General features: G+C 35.8%; 1 protein-coding gene across 5 annotated transcripts in view; it reads right to left on the bottom strand.

The window, feature by feature from the left end:
• The window catches only part of LOC100746173 (teneurin-m), a 662892-nt gene extending 657868 nt beyond the window's left edge, over window positions 1-5024 (bottom strand). For 2 of the 5 annotated variants that reach the window (XM_033319253.1, XM_033319252.1), the window contains exon 1: window positions 4044-5021. The gene's annotated coding sequence lies outside the window, so the exon portion shown is untranslated. Of the gene's footprint in view, window positions 1-4043 lie in introns of all 5 variants that reach the window. The other 3 variants (XM_033319251.1, XM_033319254.1, XM_033319245.1) reach the window with 2 other exon arrangements.
• Window positions 5025-14213: the final 9189 nt, after the last annotated feature.

Below are 14213 nucleotides of genomic sequence, written 5' to 3'. Positions count from 1 at the left end.
TGCGAAAAACTCTGACGGAAATCCGGCAATTCGACATTTTTTATTTTAGCTAACAAACGATTTACAGAAGTGAAACCACCTCTTGAAACAATTGCGAGTTTTCATATTACTGTGAATATTTACGAAACCATATTAAATACGAAAACAAAGGTCAATCCAATGTTTTGTGACGTTTTATGCTGTATATTGTGGTGGTAAAATAATTCCATCGAAACACATAAAAGCTAAAACAGAACAGAATTAGTTAAATTACTGAGTGGACGCTATGTGTGCCAATAGTATCGTATACGTTAACTATGGTATATAGTAATTGACAAAACACGAGAAGACAATCAACGGTAGAGAAATAAATTTAGATTAGAAACAATGGTATTTCATTGATCGCAATCTGAGCGCTTACTTTACATGAAGATACGTGCCGTTTGAATGTACGCGAATGGCATTTTGTTAAACGTATAAAGGCAAAAATATCATCGCGGGATTTCGTTTGCGAGGCTCGTTATCTGATTACAGAAGGTATGCTACTCCGAGGCATTCGCGATCTTGATGTATACGTGTGTCCGTGACGGCTGTTCCTCGAACCACGCGCGATCCCTACAAATTCTCGAGACACACGCGAGCCAATCCCTCAGTGATTTTTTCTCAAAAAAGGGAAGCCTTTGAATTTTACGAATAAATTTGTCATTTGTTTCCTACACGATGGTATTCGTATTTGCATGAACAAAGGAATAATTAATTTACTCTGGTTTTCAAGTCTTCGCACATAGAAAGGTGCAAATACTCTTTTCCAATCTTCGAAGAATTAGAGATAAGAATTAGACAAATTTTTACAGTATTTATATTTTCGTTGCAGAGCAGGAATTTGTAATTAAGCTTAAGATAGGTGTACTTAAATTTTTCAAGGCAACACAATTTTTCTATTTGTAATAAACGCAATGATGCACGAAAAATTAAAAAAAATATATGTTATGAACAATTTTAAAGTCTCATCTAGAATAGGATCTTATATCCCATATCTCAGTGATCCCCAAAAAATCAAAAGGAATATTTTTTACAAATTAAATTTTTTACAATTATATAATACAACGTTCGTCGTAAGAATTTTGAACAATTTACAGAGTTATGAAACAGCAATTTATCAATTTTTAACCAAAAAAATTCCAACACTTTTGCATTTTTTGATTTTCTATAGGTGCGTAAGCATCCACAGTCTATTAGCCATCGCATTAAAATTCTCATCAAATATATAATTCATAGATTTCATGAATTATTAACATTACCAACTAATAATCTGTCAAATTACAAGCTTCCAATCCTACGAATTTTCAATAATAAGATGAACATAGCAGATATGCTTCATTAAATTATGAAACGAACGTTATTAGTTGCTTTTCGGTCTGACAGATGATAGTATGAAAAATATGACGTAAATGTGAGGAACGCATTGTAAATTAGAATGGCCGAATTGTCACGAAAACCGGTATCAAATTTATGGACAAGCCGAGCTGGAAAATCTAAATCCCTCGTGATTGTCTGTCAATTATTTATGATTGGCGGCAATTTGTCCAATGGAGTATAAGCCGTGGCGGAATGGGGGTTTACCGGCTGTCATCCAACGTTTCGGACTATATTACTCGTTTTTATTCTTCCTCGCTAATGTAACAGTCACCACGAGCAAAAAATAATTTCAAAGTAGTAATATCATGTTCCTGACAAACCCTTCTTTCGATATCTTTCGAACATATCGATACTTGTTACTTCCAAACATACACATACTCCCGTTTTTAAATATTAAGGTGCTATAATGTACTAGATGATTTTCAATACTAAACTTGTCAATTTAGATAAAAAGAGATATCGTGTAGTATTTTACCAAGCCTATGGGCCAAACTTGGGAACATGAGATACTTCGTTTTATCGTAATAGTTTCAATATTATGTTTGAGCCTTTGAATTTTATTTTATACACATCATGAAGGCACCCGATAAATACAATTTTGATTATAGAATTTGTTTCATAAATTAAAAGGCTACAAACGTTATATCGTAGAACGTTAAGTATACGATTTGAACACAATAACCTAAAGCTAACAATCCTTCGGTCGATTAACTACGTCGAGGGAAAAAGGAAGGAGCAGGACTTCGTTATCGTCGAAAATTCCCGCGTAATAGGACTTGTAATGTCTAACGGGACGACATGCCATTGTGGCAAGTGTCGTGTCGCAAAAACGACGCCACGCGTCGCCAACGGAAGGGAAACGAAAGATGTTGCGACTGGAATCCCACGCAAATATTTTCTGGGCCATTTCAGAGGAGACTCTGAATTCTTTCGACTTCATTCCAGCCGACGATAAGCCACGATATACGGAACGGTACTCGCGTGATACAGCCACATTGATCCACCCCTCGACGACCTAACTTAACCCCTGGACTTGATCGATCGTTTAATTTTGATTATATTTTAAATTAATGAAGTTACGTGAAAAGATAAGGTTAGAAGGTTATAGTTATCGTGTGTCGTTCACGCGTTTGGTTGATTGTTACGAGTTGCTGAAAATATGATATCCTTGAATTTGGATTGACTATAATTAGAAAATAATTAGTGTACTTTTGAAGTCAAATATGAAATTTTATGGTAATTAGTATGGTATGGTAAAGGAGATTTTTCATTCAACAACGAACGCAACAATATGATGATTGAGAGTATAATCTAGTCTTATATCGCTACATTTAATGATACGGGAAAGATGACTATATCCTTTAAAAAATTTTTTCTTTCAATCTTTTACAAATATGATGAATCGATGAAGCGAGATGTAAATACCCTAATATGTACTCTGTAACTACTCTAATAATATCTTTATATGTATAGAATATACTTGACACGTACGTAATACTTCTGTTCTTTAAGAAGAGAGATACTTTCATTTTCTTTCAAAATCTTTCTCTAGAATTTTTTCAACAGTGAGTTTAAAAAGTGTAGATATTAATTTTTTCTATCGGCTATCGATACCGAGTATTCTCGATCTCACAATCAAAAGACGTTCGAGTCGAACAGCACCAAGGGAATGTGTCGATAAAAGGAAACTTATAAAACAGATGTGAAAGAAAAAGCATTTAGAAAATATTTCAAAAGCTATTAAAACTTTTTCAGTCGAATAATCTTTCTCGCTCTCTCTTCTATGCTGCTTAGTTCAGGAAAAGAACCTTTAGGAGATAACTTAATAATTGAACGAAATTGCCTTCGATAAAGTACCACGGAGCTATTTACCTCTTAATTTCCGATTTCCTTGCTGTAACTTTATGTTAACAGTTACCAATATTTACTTCTTCCTTTATTACTGACTAGAAAACAAGCGTTCGAAAACATAAAAATAGTATCATAACACGGAAAAATTTTCAATTTTGTGCATGTGAACTGTCATAATGAAAAGAGACTATAGGAAATAATGTTCAAATATCATTTTTATGTAACTATTTGTAAGCAATAAACGTGAAATATCTACGTGAGACAAAATTGATTTAGTTTTCATCGTTCAAGGATGAATAAAGAGTGCAATAAGTTAATATTATACATGTCTGAAACCTACAATCATTTCATTCTTAATAGAACAAAGATTCCTTTATAGCGACGCTATTTAAAATTAATTACCAAATATTTTGAAATCTTAATCCACCGCGAACATTGTGTCAATTTTTAATCAACCAAAGCATCACTGATAAAATTAATATAACGTTGTCTACAATCCTTGCTTCAAGTTTCACAAGAATCAAAAATTGGTTCAAAATGCGCGAATTTATTGATATCGGCGTGGAAACCGCGTGCGCGCCAGTGTTTACAAATTTATATCAAAGATTGTCTCCGCGGTGAGATATCAGCAGCAACACTTGTTGCTCTTTCCTTCTTACAAAAGATTGATGTTTCCATTTCTCATTCAACGAGACTTATATTCATTCATGTATCGCTGGAAAATCATTTTGACACCCTACATTCCTCGTAGAACGATAAGACAAGCGTTTAATAATAAATAAAACGAGACTCACCAGCCACGTTGACGAAAATCCAGTCTTCAAGAGCCACGTTCACCGAAACCACGCGTTCTTTCCAATTTCTTCACCCTTCGTTCTCGTTTACCCTCTCCGTTTATGATTTCCCCGCCATGTCGCGTCGTAGCTGGGCTTTCGTAGTCCCTAGAGTCTTCTTACCACAGATCGCACTGCACGTCACTGTGTCCCTCTTCCTATGTCTCTTTCTTTTCTCTTTCTTTTCTTTATTCTCACGTGTTTCTATTTCCAACCACTCAACAAAAGTTCAACGATGTACAGTGTACAATATATTTCTATACAATACAAAGTTCACCACACCACATGATCACGCGACAAAATAGAGGATTTACATCAAATTCACGGCTTCTTTCCTCATAGAAGAGAAATACTCCGAAATATAGAAAAGAGAGCTATCGATATCTTGCGAGTAGAATTCTTCTGGTGTCCTTTTTTCTCATACAATGTTTCGAATAAGAAATAAGGCGAACGAAGGTCCCGAGAATGATAAATTATAAAATGTAAATGTCGAAATTTTCAGTCGAATTCCTCTTCGCGGAAGTATTTTAACAGAACGCAGAGTGCACGGCGAATCTCGTCACGTGGCGGCGAACATTGATCGTGAACGACCTTGGTGTCTCGGTGCACGCTTCCCCGAGAAGGTCACCAGCACGTCATTCACCTATTACCAAGATCAAAGACACGAATTGAATGGTTTAATCCTTTGAAGACCTATGGAGGAAGCGTTTTACGACGAGGACACGCAAACTCCAGCGTTATCATCGATCATGAAGAAACGAATCAAGCACGAAGAAACGACATAAAGGTTTTCAGCATGACGCGTCCTCTGCTGGTTGGTACCACCAGTGGACGCAACCGCCGCGTGTTTCTGTCAGATTCTCCTGTGTTTATAGTTTGGGTTTAGATCGTTCTCCAAGAGACCACGAGGAACACGTCCGTTCGCGAACTGTTCGCCAAACGCACTGACGATCCCTGCGGCTGGTTCGCCGGTGACGTTGTGCCTTCGCGGGTTCGATTCCCGGATGAGCATGCGCCACGTTCCATGCTTTGGAGGGAGGCTGCTACTCGCGGAGGTGCATCCACCACGGGAGGGTGGTTGCCAGGCGGTTTTTCCTTTTCTCGTCTTTCCCAACTTTTGTCTCGTCCCATCTTCTTTCCTCCTAACCCTCGTTATACGGTGGAACTTCGTTTATATTAACCTGTGGGGGGACAAGCGGGTGAGTATAAGCAGATCGGTAATATAAGTCATTCGTGATCCATCAGTAACAATAAATTTTGGAATACACGTAGTCGTAATCGTATGTATTTGTGGGAAATTTGAAGGTGAAAAAATCCATCGAAAGCACATCCATTAATCTGAAAATATAAATAGAAACTACAAGATATTTATGCATATATTTTATTGACATCACAGAACTATTTCAACAGCCAATTTTCTACTTTATTAATAAGCCTAAATATTTAGTGAGACTACACTTATTATGTGTACGTGTTAAAAGGAATATTCATAAACTATACTAAATTTTTTGCAGTGACTATCTTATAATTTCTATATATGTTTTCAGACTGTAGTTTCAAATTTTGCCAATATAATCATGAAACGTAGCTCATTAGTGTATTTTTGTGAAAAATTTCTTTTTTCCGCGGGAGCAGGTGGAGGGGATTCTTTGGTTTGGTGGAGCAAGAAGATAAGATTCACCGTTTCGATTCGTTTAAAGGTCGAAATTGAATTTACTTCCGGATGAGGACGTGTCTTTGAACGTTCTCCCTCTCCCAACGAGGATTAGGAAGAGGAATTTAATGAGTTCCTTCGACATGAATCCTGGTGGAAGTTTGACGATTTATTTTGCTGTTTCTGCAGAACGCGGATTTGTTAGCCGGCTAACGGTCTCTGAAGCGAAGTTGAGGGGTAATTACGTCTTGAGCACTTGTTGCTCTTGCTCTTGTTACATTTCTGCTTGTATTCTCTGCGGATGCGTTACATGGTTAAAGGGCGGCCTCGCTGTAATTGCTACCGCGTCGAAGATTTCATTTAATTTCGACGAGTGTCTTGTAGGTGATATTATGTGTGCCTTATCTTTATATAATGCGAACATTTTCTTGTATAGTATCTTTAAAATATAAACTTTATTGTATATATATCCGGTATTTTTCAAAAATAATTATTAAGTTTAGCGCGAGTCAAGATCGTCATCAGAGATTTCTATTCTTAAATTTTTCTAGTGCAATATTTTTCTTAAGTAATTGACAAACTTTTTTAGAGCGTTGTATGGGCCTTACACATATATATGTATATTAAAAATCGTTGTTCTTAAAACCATTTAATATACTACTTTTATTAAATATTATAATAATTAGCGAATTGATGTTAGCAAAAATTTTCATTTGTAAATTATCTGGAATTTTCTACAAGTTTGGCTATTTGCATCCACTTTAAAATTTCGTTAGAAATACCTTTAATATATAGAAGTCTACGTCATTTCACTTTTGCACAGTATCGATAAAAAAGAAGGATGCAGTGGGCAATCCAATCAAGACATTCGAGCAAAATAAAATAAAATAAAATTCGTCCTCGGTCGCTCCAATCAGAGAGCGCATTCACTTACACCAGACTTCATTCATCGACGATTCAGCCGCGTAAATTTCGAATCTCAGAAGCGTGTCTAATTTCATTATTGTGTCATCGTACATAGTATATAGTATATTTGCTAAGTATCAGATTATAATTATTTGCAGATGTAGGAAAAATTACGTATAATGAAATTTATATACATATAGTAAAATTTATATGTAATGAAATTTTTTAAAAATTATTCTAATTTCTTCTATAACGTCGAGTATATTGCATAGTTAGTCATAATTTGCAACCATCGCAATTAAAGAGTATATTTAGGAATAGTTCCTTTAATCCTTATAAATAATCTAAAATGACGATTGGATGTTATGCTTTAATAATTTCACACATTTAAAGAATGAATTTTTTTCATTCGTATACGATTGAGTGTAATATTCTTCTTTTTAATACTTATTTTCCTTTAGAAGTTTGAACGAATTGTGACCTGGATAAACTAATTTCAGAATACATTGTATTATTACATTTTACCGTTATTGCATAGACAACTTTGCTGTTTATTTCCATACACTCGCCATTGTGGTGTATAATACACGCGTAATAAATCGTTTCCCGCCAATTATATCTTCCCGGATAAAACAAATATGTCGTTTATTCAACTGCTTTCATTCATAAAGAATTGAAAATCCATATAAAACTGTTGAATATCATATTCACTAACGAACATCTAACATTTTATCTTTAACGTTCTAGCATATAACCTGTCACAATTAAGCCATTCGTATCAAACCTCTCAATTTCGATTGATTCAAAACTTGATATCGTCGATCCATACTCGCCATTTTTATCTATGTACAATGTACGATGCGTGCTTCCCGCCAATTGCATCTTCTGCGATGAAACAAAGATATCACTTTCATTCACCAAGGCAATCAAAATTAAACGAATCTTACGACAAAATCTATACGAATTCCAATACCATGCCATTTCACCACTCTACAAATATATATACTACTGAAAATCTGTCTCTGATATTCAATTTTCATCGTTTTACATGGCGCGTACGCATATAACGTTCAACAAAGTTCAACATTCTTGTAAGATTTTTCAGATTTCAATTTCAAATCAACATTCGTGTCTCTCAAATTATCAGTCCTACGCTCACCTACGGTTTATCCTACTTATTATATCCAATAACAATTCTATATACACCACAATATGACTACGTTGCACATTATTATAAAACATTCGTACGGCTATTCACTCGCAAAATTTCAACTACACAAGAAACGATCAACTATTCGCGAGAACCACGGCGCATATTAACTTGCTGCCCCCTGTAGGAAATTTAGGTACAACATAACATAGCGTTCACGTTTTCTCATTGGCTGATCAAGCATGAATTCGCTCAGCAGCCTCGACAACAACGCCAGATTGAGACAATACGCGTCGGCTGCTAGCAGTAGCAAAAGGAATGCTTTGGGGCCGTGGGGGTACGGTTAGTACGAGAAACCCAGTTAACTCGGGCAGGTTGATTACGCGCGGCAGGTGTCACGCGCTAAAGTTATCAAGTTTCGTCTAACCGCGCGAAATACCTTACGAATTACAAGCAAGAGTTCTCTCCGCGCCCTTGCCTGTGCCGCAGTTAATTGCACTCGCGACCAACGAGCACTTTCCGTTTGCGGAAAAGGCGAAACAAGGGACGGAAGAGAGAGTTGACCACCGCAACGCCACTTTCTACGCACCGCAGACTGTTCCCTCAAACTTTACCGCCTTCCTAATTTCGTTCGTCGCGACTTTTGATTATGTCTGATGCACCAACCATTGCAACAAGAAGGTAAGAAATGACAGTTGAAAACTATTTCGAGTACGCTTAACCTCAAATTGCGCAAATTTTATGTACTTATAGTACATAATTAGACGTTGGAGGGATACGTATGTATGTTTTTAGTAGACAATTAAAATTTTTTAGGTTAGATATTGGAATTTTATCTATGTGCGCAGGAACATTCAGTGTTGTGGAACAATTATGTGCATGGATATTGGTAAATTATTATGACACTGGTGAAGCGAGGTTAACATAAAAAGTCACTGGGAAGCTTGACCTGTAATGAACCATGTATTAAATCTTTTAAATGGATTTTCGAACTGAATAGTGTAAATTAATGCATTCGATCATATAAAGATATTATAAATAATACCAATGGTGAAATGAAATTCACCTGAAGAGTTACTAAAAAATTATTTCATTTTGAAGTTTATACTAAAAATATCCACGTATTCAAATTTCTAATTGCATTTTTTATCATCATTTATATAAAAATGTTGTAATTAATACATGGTGGTCAGTTAGTTGATATATTAATATATTTAGTTTCTTCTATCTTTTGCAAATACTCCTGTATATGTAGTTTGAATTGTTATCTTACATTAATAAAAAATTTGGTCCTATTAATCGTTTCCCTAATGAATCATTATATTTTGCATAAAGAGAACAGAATTTAAAATCAAGTATGAAATTTAAAAGTGCGAAAATGCATACAATGTGGGAACATACATTAAGTGTCCAGAGTAAAATAATCGTCATAATTTTTAGTAGATAAAATAAGTCCTATATTTTCATAACAATACAATGTTTGTTAATGAAGTTTTTTAATAATATAAATAAAACTTAGCAAGCAAATTTTAAAAATTACAAGTTGTATAATCATCTTATTCTTCCAATCATATTCATAAAAATATGTATTTGCCAAAACATCTATAATCTATCGATCATTACAACAAGAAATAATTATCAAAAGCGAAAAAAGGAGGCATGTTCTTTTCTGTAACACGTATGATTCATTCGGAGGGATTTTCATTCGAAATTTTATCACGGTCTACGATTTAATGTTTGCATGTATTTAAATACATATGTGACAATACGTAACTCGATTTTCGCGCGTGTTTCCCCCACTCCTCCGCTTAACCTCGTATCAGCATACGAATTTCGCTTTGGCGGTAATTTCAGGGGATGCATTTCTCGCGGATATAGAGGTTCCGCTGCATTATCAAAGAAAATTCTGGGTTAAAACGTTGAAGCTCGAAGCTTCAAGCTGAATATCTGGCAGATTTTTTTATCCGCTCGCGATTCGCGCAGCGATAAAGAAACGTATTTTCCCCTTTGACGATGTGTTCGCGCATCTCCGAATTAGTTCTCGTACCGGTGCTGGTTACATTTTGTATAATTGCGAGCGGCTTGTCACTCTACAATCCGCGTGTGTATGATTATTCATGCCATGAGCGAGTTCTCATTCTCAGAATGCGTGGAATCGTACGATACGCTCGTCCTCGTTCATCTATATCGCGAAATTACACAAGAAAATGTATTACAGACTTTCCGTTCAATAGAAACTGGGACTTTTTAAGAGATTCTAGAGAAGCAGCCAAGGTTTAGCTTTCATGAGAATGTCAGGAGGTTAATTACTACTAGATTCGAGATATTTATGCATTTAGGGAAAACTTTAGTTTACAAAAATGCAGAGAATTCATGTAACATGCAAGTTAAATTATCTAATGAAAATTTGATCATAAATTTTACGACAAAACTTTTGTCGAATGTTAATTTCTTTCACAATGTAGAAAGTTAGATTTCAATCTTTTTTCAATTTTCTGCGAATTACGATAGAGAATACGCACAGGATGTATAATCGTAAATTTCGATGGAAGAATAAATTCAAGTTCGTCGGGGATCTTTAATTCATTTCGCAAACAAGTTTCACCTCCCACAGGAATTACTCTTTATTCTCCTTTTCTTCCTTTTTCGAGAAATTGTATGAAATTCGCACAGACGAGCCTTCTTCAATTCACCATAAAAAGAGTGATTTAAGATTCCGTCTGCATTCTTAGAATTATATCTCTATCATCCATTTTGTACCCTCCAATCGCGGGTCTGGTGCAAACGCATTTTTCTTCCGATACTAAGAACGGGGAGCGGCGTAAGTTATTTCTTTAGTTCGATGCTGTGAAAGTCTTCGAGGGGTAACATCGTCGACGATACCATTTCATCTCCCGATTTGTTATATTTACGAGAAATTTCGTTCAATCGAGCACTTCTGTGGAATTAACCCGCTGAATCTGCATTGATTCACAGAAGTATTTGAACATTTATAAAAATTTTCCATGAATATAGTATGTGTTATACTAAACATACATTTTCAAGTCGATCTCAAATTGTACCAATATAATTTTGATAGTAGTGTCTCATTACAATGTTAATGAAACTTTACATGTTTCGTGTAACACACATGATATATTCATAAAGATTTCTATAAATGGAATATTTTCTTGAATCAATGTATTAGGTTGACCGAAAAGTTTCTTTCGTTTCATAAGGTGATAATTGGTGAACAACAATTTCTGTTTTATATTATTTTATTCAATTAGGTATGATCCATTTCGTTCTATTTCTATTATTATGTTCATGCATAATTTAATAAATTAATATAAAACAAAAAACATTGTGCGTCTATTATTTCCTTATAAAACGAAACTTTTCGGACAACCTAATATATATAGATTCATTTGTCTCAGTTGAACGAAAACAGCTAAAACTACTTTCATCGACTTCCATTAAATTCGAAGCACGTACAAACGCGAAAAATTAAAGATGAATGTTATTCCATTAAAAGATATAATTCAAAAATTCCAAATACATAGCTATATAGTGCTTTAAAGAGCTTTAAACTGTGGAGCAAAAAGCGCGCGTTGCCCCCACCAATACTCTACGTGTACGTGTGGGGATGCGACGACATAGTCTTTATCGTCTGGTCGGAGTGATTAACTTCCCTTTCATTAACGCAGTATTCGTGACCTTCGTCGTATCCAGCGTTGGCGGTCTCTTCCTCGTCCCATGAAGCGTTTCTCGTGCATTCCTTTCGCATTTTAAACCGTCTCATCCTCCGGTTATATCTCACCTTACCCTTTCTATGAAAGTCTGTCGAGGCTCGAGTTAATAATGTCCTCACAATTAATAATCGTGAAATTAATACCAAGACACTGGGAATAAAGATAGATAGAGCGCCGTCTTGTCCTCTCTCTGTATAACCTCTCTTTTCCACGCTCGCCTGTTTTCACGCCTTTATCCGCATTCGCCGTGCACCGTTCAGGATTAAACCTTATCGTCGGCTTTCTCTTTGCATAGGATCGCATGAAAGACGCGATCTCCAACCCGCATCTTTTTACCAGAACCGCTTTGATTTCCATCCTTCTACTTTGATCGAATCTTTGATACGCATTTTCGACTCTCGAATTTACTTCTTTCGTTCTTCCTTATGTTGGCAATGCTAATTCGATTACATCTGTATGTAACTTGATTTGTATCACATGAACGAATTTCTAATATATAATACTTTTACGTATAAATTCTGGATAAATATTGATTTTTGAAGATTTTGACAAGTTACATAACATTTTAAGAAAATCATTCTTAGTATCTTTATATTTTTATTATTTGTGCTTATATACATTATCGATCGTCATATTGCTAATAAGTATTTCAGAGGAATATTTTGAAGCAGCTATGCGCTCAATTTATATACTTTATAAGTATAAGTATGTATCTTAATATTTATGAGTAAGCTATATATTTGGTATAGAGAAAAAAATAAAAAGAATAAAATTGCCATTAACGTCTTCGTGAAACTATAAAAGATACTATACAAACTGCAAAATTCGCTATATTCGCAATACTCTATGCTATATTCTGCATACAATATTATAGACACTTAATTATATTCTATAAAGTAGAATAAACTAACCAGTATGAGGGAATTTTTGAGGTTGTGCACTGGATTGATGCATTGCTCTGGTGGTGTAAAATATTTTTACTCAACGGAATCGTTGATCGAAAGAATTAATTGATTCCCGGTGCGATCGTTCAATCCCTTCAGATTGCATCCTTCTTCGTCCTATTCGCGCGATGAACAAACTGCACGCCGGTGCTCTCTGAAACGAATTTGGCAGAGCTCAAGGTTTGATTTCATCGAGCCGGTCTATTGGCTAGGGCCTGGCTTTTCATCGGATGCGCGTTCCCACGTAGCGAGCAATTGATTTAAAAGTAGGATAGGTCATCGATTCGCCGCGTGGTCTTTCAATCGGGATTGGTAAATGAATCGATTGATGAAAGGAGGACCAACGAATTTCCCGTAACTCCGTACTTTTCCTGTGTATTATCGAAGCATAACGTCCGGGATTACGTTTCACGATTGGAAACGACAGTCGAGCTCTCGTGTGGTCGTTACAACTTTCGGTCTCCTTCCAAAACACGTCTCAGCAATTTCGCCTAGATACGTATACTCCCTGCATCGGAATTTATCGAAACTTCGTAATGTTCTCCGGCATTATATAGAGTATTGGAAGTTTATGCTATGGGTGTTTTATTTCGATCGATATCGCTATGCATTTCTTTCGACATATTATCGTTATTGCAGAGTTTCGGCAAGTAGTATGAGGTTTCAAGAAAGAGAGACTTTAGACATTATATGTGACTTCTCGAAAGGCGACGATACTCCCCTTCTTTGTAGCCAATGTTACAATTTATTGATATTCTAGAAAATGTAAAAAGTTACAATAAATTGTTTGTTTAGTAAAAAATTTACGTCAATACTACAAACTAAAATTTGTGAACTGAAGTAAAACTTGTTAAAGCTACAACACACTAAATTTTCCTTGAACTCTTTTTTTTGTCCATAATTGATCTCAATCTCGATGCGTAAATACCACGCGCGTTTCACGTGTCTCTTCTTCATTCTATCCATCCTTTTCCAACTTACATTCTGATGGTGTTCACCCTCTCTCATTGTTCCGCGAGAGAATCTAATGAATTTAAGCTGTCAATAATACGTGACGTCGGAAGGGCGGTAGAAGCCCTCTCCGGTGGGAACCCGAAAAGCTGCTACGAGAGTCGTGTGTCGTCCTGGTTTGCTCGATACGGATTCAGTTGTACGCGAACGTACACACACAAAAACACGTACGAACGAAGGGACCGGGTTGTACACAACGAGGAGCAACGGGTCGGACGCAGTCACTGTGAAATTAACGAATTTTTCACGATAGGCACATTAACTGCTACCGATTGGGTCAGCAGAAGCGTCGAACCGTTTATGACAATGATGCGAACGATCCCGCGGAATGACAGAAATACAATCGAATAGCTTCGTGGGTATATATATATATATATATATTTCTTTTTTTTACCTGGCTACGAACTTGATGCTGCGTTTCTCTGCACGTGCGAATAGGGAAATTGTAAAATGTGAATCGCGATTTACAGGGAAATCTGTCTTTGGTGGATGTTTGAAATGGTTGGATTTTGTTTGGAAACGTATAACTGAACTGCGCTGAACTTATAATCTTTCACTTTTGAAAATTCTTTATCTCAACAATATGCAGATTAAAATTACACTCTTGTCAGAAAATCTGATAGCAGAACACAACTATTTATTCTTAATTTACCCAGCAAGAAATACTTCGATCACCAACCATCCAATCTAGACACATAGATAAAACTTTCTCTTTCTAACTGCTATCGCATCACA

The sequence above is a fragment of the Bombus impatiens genome, unplaced genomic scaffold, assembly GCF_000188095.3.
Source record: "Bombus impatiens unplaced genomic scaffold, BIMP_2.2 scf_0142, whole genome shotgun sequence".
In the NCBI taxonomy this organism is placed as follows: Eukaryota; Metazoa; Arthropoda; class Insecta; order Hymenoptera; family Apidae; genus Bombus; species Bombus impatiens.
This window is presented reverse-complemented; position numbering and strand designations above follow the sequence as displayed.